Here is a 10,170-nt window from a genome sequence, read left to right as displayed (position 1 = left end):
CTTAATGTTGATTGATGAGCTTTTTCAAAACTCAGGGAAAAAGACTGGGAAGAGTTCAGAAAAATATGCCTTCATCTATAGCTCTCACATGAAATAGCAAACCAATTTTCCGCAAATAATTAGGAAAGAAATGTATTAATCCTTTATATTGTTTTAGTACGCTTCATGCCGCAGTGCTCTGCACACAACCTTCATACCATATAAGCCAATTTAAGTACGTAAGTGCCTTGGGGCAGGGACTATGTTTTTATTCTGTGTTTGTACAGTCCCTAGCACTATGGGGTCCCAACCCATAACTGGGACTTCTAAGTGCTACCTATACAAATAATAAATAAGATCACTGAAAAAGCAGCCATTTCCACAGTGGGCGGGGGGGGGGGGGGGGGGGGGGGGCGAGTAGCAGCCAGTCAACACATTGCAATGTGGAGAAAAGTTGGCAAAGAACACGAATTCTTGCAAAAGACTGGATTGTTAACAGTGCTCAGCATTGGTCTAACTCTACTCCCATTGAAGTCAATGGTAAGCTTCCCATCAACTTCAGCCAGAGAAGAGTTAGGCCAATGGTGAGCATTTTTGAAAATCCTATCCTCACTATCCACCCAGAGCAGACAGCATGTCTGGGGCCAGATCCTGTCCTGGGGTGAAGTCATTGGAGCTATGCCAGCTTACACCAGTGGAGGAGCTGATCTAGTCTTTAAGATATCATTCAAAATGCCTCCACATCGTGAACTGCATGAGACTCTATTTATCTACTTTGGAAGGGTGAGTTTGTCTTGGTGGGATCTGAACCCGGGGCTCCAAGGAATTTAGCTATTCCTACCCAGTGCTAAAACCATTAACCCTTCCTCTCCGGCAAAGGCAAAGCTGCTTTTCTAAATAGCTTTTGCATAGGGGTGAAATGGCACCTTCTGAGAGCTTAATCAGTTTTCCACTGTATCCATCCACCCTGTAATCTACCAGCAGATAGGGCAGGGAGACATTCCAGGCAGGCCAGTTGAGCATGTAAATGCCTTAACATATGGCATACAGGCTTTTATGGGACTGTCAGTATAGCAAAGCAATGTATGGCAAATTTAAATTTTGCATGAGTAGGCAGATATACAGTAGGCTATGCCATTACCTGGTCGGATAAAGGCTCCTGGAGTTCTCATGGGAAACACACTGGAATTTATAGCACAGATTTCCTTATATTAAAATGCTGCAATAACTGTTTTGGTGTAGGTGGTTGTGCAATGCTTCCATCTTCTGCAAAAAAAGAGCACAAAACTACATAGAAATACCCCATGCATTTTATTACCTCTTCTGCCACTTTTTGATGAGTGCTGTCTCTCTGTCTCTCACGCACACACGCACGCGCACTCGTGGGGAAATACGTCCCCAAAGTCTCATTTGGATTCGGAAAGTGCTAGTTTCCCAATCCCCTGCAGTGAGAGAGACTGTGTGTATGCGTGAGAGAGACCGCGCTTGCTGCAAGTGAACTGGGAGGCATCTTAAACAGGGCTGATGTCCGTGGCATTTTAGAAACAACCCTGCATGTTTGCTGTCCACTTCAAAGCAGGTCTGCACATTTTGCTGCTGGCCGTCGCTATTGTGTCTCCAGCAGCCAACATTGAAAGCATTTGCTGCCTTGTGACAAAGGAGCATCTCAACATGCCTCAGGCCATAAAACGCCTTAGGCAAGCACCCTACTGCAGGCCAGTTCCTGCCTCCCTCTGCAAACACTCGCTCACCAGTGTAAATGAGGAATAACTCCGTGGCATTACACTGGCAGAAAACCAGCTCAAAGGAAACCCTTATTCTTGCAAGACACTGAACTGAATCCTCTGATTCGGGGCCTAATTCTTCTGACCCTGATATGTTTGAAGAATAATTTAGTATGCAAAGATGGCAGCTTAAGGTCAGGGCATAGTATAAGGTGGGCAAAGATGTTTGGTGGTTATTATAGGTCAGTGACGTTCAACCTTTCCAGAACAAGGACTCCCCTCCCCTGCCCCTTCTCCCAGGCGTCGCCTCCCATGGACCAATTCAGGAGAGACCGGCTTGGTCACAGCTCCATGGCTGTTGTTAAAGTAGAGATGACGTTCCCTATTCGACGCTCACCCAGACTAGAGGGTCAGGTTTAGGGCTATTCTTGTGCCTGTTTCAAATGGTTTCTTGTTCTAATCTGATAGTGATGCCAACTAACTAGAAATCTTTTACTTACTTATTTGGCTATTACCATGAAGTCAAAATGAATGTTATGGGCTAGATTTTCATGACTTAAAGAGCGGGCATTTCTACAAAAGGCCCTATTGCCTACATGCCTCTGCTGTACAAACGGTCTCTGTGGACTCTTAGCCTAGGAATGCACTAGAGCTGATCCTGCGTTCACTCACACCAGTGTAAATCCAGAGTAACTCCACTGAAGCCAAGGGGAGGTACACCAGTGTACAAGTGATGTGAGATCCGAATCAAGTGTCTGCATTAGCTGGTGTTGGACATTTGTTCTTGCACAAAGCCATATTTTTGATTAAATAGTATGAGTGAATAGCAGAAAGAACAATGAAAACAATGTCATATACCGAGGGCATGTGATGGGAGAGAAATGCGTAGAGAAGAATGAGTCTAAAACTATTGGGCCAGATTTTCCTGTGACTCCCACCACAGGTTTTACTGTCATGTAACACCGCTGACTTCTGTCGAGTTGCTTCTGAGCACATCAGGGTAGCTGGCACTTCCATGAAAGATCGTGAGGCTCGAGCCATCTCCCTGGTGCATCCAAAAACATGATGCAGCATAGCCCCACACCCTCCTTGAGGCCTCTCTATTTGCAGGCATATTTTACACTCATGGAAATTCTGCTCACACTCTGCCACACAGAATCGTCAGAGCAAATCCAATAACTTATGCCCCCTGCTACCTGATCTGGGCTTGCAAATTTCGCCTGCAAGGAGGGAGGTTCTGGCCAGTTTATAGTCACTAGCATTTCTAAGAGGCAGGTTCTTTTGCTGAATGAACCCCCCACCCATTTCTTCCAATGGTGCTTATAATGCCTACATGCTTGGGAGTATAGCAAAACCATTGGCTTTAACATATTTCCGTCTTTATTTTTGTGCTATAAGATCAATTTCACAAACTTTTCTAGGTCGGCTGATTGCCAGCATCAGGAAGAACGTAGTAAATTAATTATAGATGTATGTTAAATTACTTTAATTACCGCCCTCCATTCTGGGATGGGCTCCCACAAGCAGGACGACTGATGAAACCGCATTTTTATATAGCCCACTGGTAGTGGACATTTTTAGTCGACTGGCACTGTCGTTTCTGAATTCAGGAAAGCTGGAGCTGTGTTTCAGGAAGCCCAGGGCCAATCTAACATAAACATTGTAAGAGTATTGTGGCTAAAATATAAGCACTAAAATTTGAGCTATCCATCTTGATTCTAATATTGGCACCCCTTAATGGAGTATATGGCTACAAGCCCCTAAACTTATACATCAAATACAAAATATTAGAATCTAAATAGTGTTTACAAGTTGACTAGAATATTTAGACATCATTCAAGAAACCTGGTTAGCTAATTGGGCATTATTTCTATAGACATGCCCAAGGCATAGCAGCTAAAAACTGAATCAGCTATGAAAGAAATCCATGTACATTTTTCCTTCGTTCCCCTTTATATCAAACTTGGCAAAGGGTATTTTCTAGGGAGACATGACCGGATGGAGTTAATAACCCTCAGCTGACCTTCAGGCTATCTGCTCTTCACAGGCAGTCATTAATCCCCAGGAACTATCCTATTCTATGATTTTCTATTAAAATCAGTACCTTACATTATCACCAACCCTAATTACTAGCTTTAGATACACTTCACAAGGCAAGTAAATTAACTACAGTGTAGTTAGGTTGCAATTACAATCCAGTTACAGTACTGTCCTAATCGTTGTTACATGTGATTACCACTGACTCCTATAAGTGGAAGCGGTACTTAATGGCTGAATTACTTAGTATTATCCCTCCAGTCTCATACCATAATGTAACTATACTGTATTTAATGTACCTGCATTTAGTTTATCCAAACTTGTGAATGACTGAGCTAATTTTACATTGAGCAATTTACTTAGTCAATATAATTGATTATTTATAAATGTTTTAAAATAAACTGAGTAGAAATATTTTACTTGCAATAAGAAAATCAGAAAAGTTAATACATTATGAAGAATTTAGGCCAAGACTGGAGGACATCATAGAAAAATGTGAGAGATGGGCCTAGCTAGCAGTGTAGACTTTGAGCACTGCATGGTGTCTTCCTCAGAAGACATAGATGTTTAAACGAAGATTTAATGGTGGGTCAGCTGCGGAATGAGCACCTAACAAAGTTTGGGCAAATCAATCTTGCCACATTCAGGGCATATTTCAAGACCCTCCTCTTCAGAAACCCATCCTGATGTGTATATACTACTAATCTCAGCCTATATTTACTATTAATGTATCACGACTAAGATTTTCAAGAGAGTCTAGCAAAGAGCCAGTGAGTTATAACACTGCTCCCCTCTTGTATGGCTAAACACTGGTGGCCAGATTGACCCAGAGAGATGTGATGTAGACCCAGAAATAAGGGTACCCAGAATTAGAGGCCACTTTAGCAAAATGTGTGGCTCAGTGAACAAGAACCTGCACTCTGTGAAAACAGGCTCTTAAAGATAGTATATGTTGGGCAGCATAAATGGAGGTACCCCAAATCACGCCGGGTACGTGGCATTATAACTAGCTAGCTCTTGGAATAGGTCACTGGTTGACTGTGGTAAAATGGATAAGTTGTTTGCACATCATTCAGAAGCCCCACAAAGCTTTATCCCACTCACAACACAACAGGGAGGTCTCGCTCCTGGCCTTCATTTATCACCACAAGTAATTAAAAGAAAATGTATCTTCTCTATTAGCTTCTTGAATGAAACGCAAAGACTCATTCATCTTCAACATATCAACTTGCTAACACTATTGCCAGAGAGAATAATGACACACATTGTGGAGAATACAATCTGTCAGGAAGGAATATATTTTCTCCTAAGTCATTCTGCATCAATATACACCCCCTTACTCTTACTAGACTGGCTTGTGAGAGTAATGCTGGGGGAGCTACAAAAACTCAGTCACAGAGAGGAAGAAGAATGTGGCATCCCAAAGCTCATCCCTTAGAAACGAGGCCTACATCTGTGTTAAAAATCTCAGCTCATGAGCTGGAAACAAACCCTACATTTTTGAGGGGGCCACAGCCATAGGTCAGTCCCTTCAGTCCCCTACTGCCCTATGCTTGTAAGAATAAATATGCATAAGTGTTCCCCACTCTCCTTGGAGTGCAGTCATTGTTTGGATTTCTCTGTACACCAAGATGCTGTCAAAATCCATCAGTGGGAGGTAGCTATCCGCCTGCAGGACATGTATGGGCCTACGATCACAGTAGCTGAGCACCTCACAGTATTTTCATGCATTTATCCTGACATCCCTGTGAGGTAGGGTTGCCAACTTCATAATATTTAAGAACCGGACACGCCAGCAGGAGCTCCAGAAGCCCCCCGCTCCACCTCTTCCCCCTGAGGCCCCACCCTGCCCCACCTCTTCCCCCAAGACCCCACCCCTCATTCACTCCTCTTCTCCCTACCTCCCTGTCATTTGCTGCTTCCCCCCCTCCCCGCACCCCTGCCATGGTCAGGAACCGGGGCTGGGAGCTGCAGCTGCCCGACGCAGGTAGGAGGTGGCCCTGGCTGAGTAGGAGCTGGCGCGGGTCATGACCCAGCACATCCCCACCTCCTCCACCTGCAGTAACCGGACTTTGGGTGTCCAGTTTGTACTACTGACCGGACACTGTCAGTAGGGTGACCAGACAGCAAGTGTGAAAAATCGGGACGGGGGTGGGGGGTAATAGGAGCCTATATAAGAAAAAGACTCAAAAATCAGGACTGTCCCTATAAAATCGGGACATCTGGTCACCCTAACTGTCAGGTCCCCTTTTTGACCGAAATTTCAGGTGAAAAACTGGACTCCTGGCCACCCTACTGTGAGGTAGGGCAATGCTGTGGTTCCCATTTGACAGATGGGGAGCTGAGGCACAGAGAGGCTTACGGTCACGCAGGATGTCTGAGGTACAACTCTGGTCTCTCAGGTCCCAGGCTAGCTCTCTAGCTGCTGGACCATCTTTCAGGAGAAAAGGACAAGGGGTTCCTTCAGGGATGGCTGTCAGCTGCAAAAGCTCTGTCAGCATGGCTCCTTCAGAGATGCATTCCTGTGGGAAGGGGTGCCAGTGGAAACCAAGAGTTGGCTCAGAGATGAAGCTTCTGCACGTGTGGATCTAACCTCCTGCTATTCCTCCATGATCCTCTGGGGATTGGATGAGGGGGAGGAGGCAGCCAACCACCCTGATGAACTAATGGAGGACATTTTGCAGATTTCTTCCACTGTCATGCCTCTTTCATGATCAGGCCTTCAGCAGTTCCCTCCAGAGCTGTATAAGGTGCAGAAAAGTTTTCCAAGAGCTGATGACAGATGCTGGGTTGTAAGGAGGATGTGGGGAAGGTCATCCTGGGCATTCTGAGAAACTTTGTGCTGATACAAAGGATGGTCAGCATTGATTATCAGCATTGATACTGAATTACACACAGATTAAAAATGTGAGAGGGTAATCTGTTCAGGAAGAGAGTGCAAGCCCTGCCGTTACTAGTAGGAAACTTCCCCCCCCCCCCGCAAACTTCACTTTTTCATTTCAGCTATCATTCCGCATTGCACAAGAAAGAGAAGGCCAGCTTTAATACGTGCCAGTTTTAATCAGAATTAGATCCAGAAGATAAAGTTCACTGATGCGTGAATGATTGTCTTTTCTCATAAATATACGGAATGCGATGATAAAAAAATGAAAAGTATGCTAATTGGGGGTGACTAGCCTGTCAAAAAGAGCGATACTCCCCTATCTTCTGGTCGCGAGCCAAACGTTTCCATAGTAGAGCATTTTGGCTGGAAGGCCTTGTACTGACCATCTGCAAGTGCAAAAAGTAGGGCTGTTGCTTAATCGCAGTTAACTCACACGATTAACACAAAAAAATTAAGGGTGATTAAGAGTTTGCAGCCGCAATGTAGTTACATTTGGCTAAAGGCACAGACATGCCATTGGTGGATTCAGTCCACAGCTTAGGCATGCTCTTGGATTCCTTGCTGATGCTGAGCTGTCACAAGGCAGTATTCACGATTGATGTTTTCTATCCTCTGTGACTGGCTAGGGGAGGCTGTCCTATCCTAGCAAATGATGCCCATGCCTCAGTCATTCACACCTGCATCACCTTTTGGCTGGACTACAGCAAAGTGATATATCTGGGCATGAAGCCTTCACATGGAGGAAACTCGCGCACACTGCAGTGCGTCTCCTCAGCATGCAGGCTGCTGCAAACTCATCAGACCCATCCTATACTCGCTACACTGGCTTCCCATAGAATAGCAAATCACATTCAAGGCCTCAGTCCTTATCGTCAAAGTGCTCAAAGACCAGGATATCTCATACAGCCTAAAGCTCCAGGATGGGGACTGTGGTCACCAGCTTCACTACTTCAGCATAATGGAAATTGCTACAATTAGGATAAAGCTAGTATACTGAGTTTTCTCAGGGGGGCCGATCTGACATTGTGGAATGAACTCCCACAGGAATGAGGGGGTCATCACAAACCTCACCACTTTCCACTTCAAGTGCAAGGTGCATTTCTTTGACCTGCCTTCGCTAACAAAACATATGGTGGGTGGGTGTGTGCATGGGTGTGTGTGTGTGTTAAAAAAAAAACTTACCAAAACACGACACTCTAGTGCACACACTTCTCCCCCCGGAGATGATCAGAAAACAAACAATGTGACAGTCATAGCACTTAATGCATGACTGGAAGACTCTTAGGTCAGGGGTGGGCAAACTTTTTGGCCTGAGGACCACATCTGGGTATGGAAAGTGTGTGGCGGGCCATGAATGCTCACAAAATTGGGGATTGGGGTGTGGGAGGGGATGAGGGCTCTAGCTTGGGGTGCGGGCTCTGGGGTGGGGCTGGAGCTGTGGGGTTTGCGGTGCAGGAGGGTGCTCCGGGCTGGGACAGAGGGGTTCAGAGGGCAGAAGGAGTATCAGAGCTGGGGCAGGGGGTTGGGGCGCAGGAGGCAGACAGGGCTCCAGGCAGCACTTACCTCAAGCAGCTCCCGGAAGCAGCAGCATGTCCCTCACTCTGGCTCCTACGCAGAGCCATGGCCAGGCAGCTCTGTGCACTGCCATGCACAGGCGCCACCCCTGAAGCTCCCATTGGCTGCGGTTCCCAGCCAATGGGAGCTGTAGAGCTGGTGCTTGGGGTGGGGGCAGCATGCAGAGCCCCCTGGCTGCTGCTACGTGTAGGAGCCAGAGGGGGGACATGCGGCTGCTTCTGGGAGCCTCACGGAGCCATGGCATGACTGGAGCAGGGGAAGCCCCCAACCCCGCTCCCCGGTGGGAGCGCGAGAGCCGGATTAAAAGGTCTGATGGGCCAGACATGGCCTGTGGGCCGTAGTTTTCCCACCCCTGGCTTAGATCCTATGGTGATGAACATGGTATAAGAATCTATTTAGAATAGAATATGTAAAGGCAAGACAGTAAGGCATCAGGAACAGGGCTGGCTTGGAAAAGCATTAATCTGAACTTCACTTAAAACGGCATGTGGAAAAATGTGTAATCGTCCTATTGCTTATAAATGCATCATAAAATATTGACACCTGCCAATAATGGGATATCACACGACATGCCAGGTATGATTTTGGTGTCATTTGTATCCACTTTGATGCCATCAAATATAAATAATAATTAAATTATACCCATTATAAATGCCAAGGCAGATAGAGAGGTAGCAGTGGATGGCAAATAGGGCCTTTATTCCTGAGATATACTGCCATTAGGGAAGGTGATGTTGACATTGATGTATACTATACATTTAAACACTCACACTGGTTTCTGGTGTGTCTAACTCTGCCTGCTCATATTTTATAATCAATGTTAACATCACTGCTGCGTGGCATGACAGTCATGCCTTAACTAATTCTTATCAACCTGCACTTTCTGAATGCAGCCAAAGAAATCTGGTGTCAACTGCCATGGGGGAAAAAATGGCCTTGTTGGCCAGTCTCTCATGCAATGGCTACATAGTATTACACAAAATGATTGTATAGTTCAAATACACCTGTGGTTAGGTTATGGAGGTACATACGGGAAGCTCGGCCTGCACCTGTTTAACATAACTAATATCTCTTCCCTTCAGCTTTGTTATGGAACGTTTGGATTTGATTCACCCAACAGTTGCCTACCTTAAAAGGCGCGCAAACACATTTCTTTTTGTTTGTGTGTGGGCTGCTAAAAGCCTCTTCCCCTTCGTAGGCTTTAATTTATCTCTGTCACATTCACCGGTGTGCACAGCGAGTGGTAAATGTACACCCTTTTTATTTACAAAACCAGACGCCGGCTGAATGGACATTGCTACCAAAGCTCTCTGGTCAGCAGCCCAGGAACGCATGGCCACCGACAGCGGAGTACCCATGGGGACAGCACTTGAAGAAGAATCAGGAACTCCAGCCTCCTGTGCTGGCTCAACAAGAAAGTCTTGCTGAACCATTTTGTTAACTAGCGACCATTGACGCCATCTTGGCTGGCATTTTGCTTCAGACAGGTTTCCTTAGCAACAGCAAACATAAAAAAAAACTAAGAAGGACAACATTTATAAACACCGGCTTCCTTTCTGGAAGATATGTTTTAGTTCAGTTAACAGGCTCAATACAGGTGTCCCTGGATGAAGTTTGAGGCCCTGCGACATGCAGGAGGGCTGACTAGATGATCTAATGCTCCTTCTTGCCGTAAACTCTGTGGGTCCAATCTTGCATCTCTGGCTACTCATGTAAGCAAAGACTGCAGGGTTAGACCCTGTATCGTTGGTGTTCACCAAACCACAGCATGAGCGGAAATAGGCCTGGACTACACTTCAGTGTTAGGTTGACATAGCTGTGGCACTCGGGTGTGAAAAATTCAGCTGCCACATCACCACTGCTCTTTTAAACCAGTTAGCTAGATGAAAGCTATCCTGGGTAAGGTCTACATGAGTTGCAATCACACCTTTGATTACAGTGTAAACAAAGCCTGAAGCAGGGCAAATTCAG

The sequence above is a fragment of the Chelonia mydas genome, chromosome 7 (assembly GCF_015237465.2).
Source record: "Chelonia mydas isolate rCheMyd1 chromosome 7, rCheMyd1.pri.v2, whole genome shotgun sequence".
NCBI classification, from domain to species: domain Eukaryota; kingdom Metazoa; phylum Chordata; order Testudines; family Cheloniidae; genus Chelonia; species Chelonia mydas.
Note: the sequence above shows the minus strand (reverse complement) of the source record.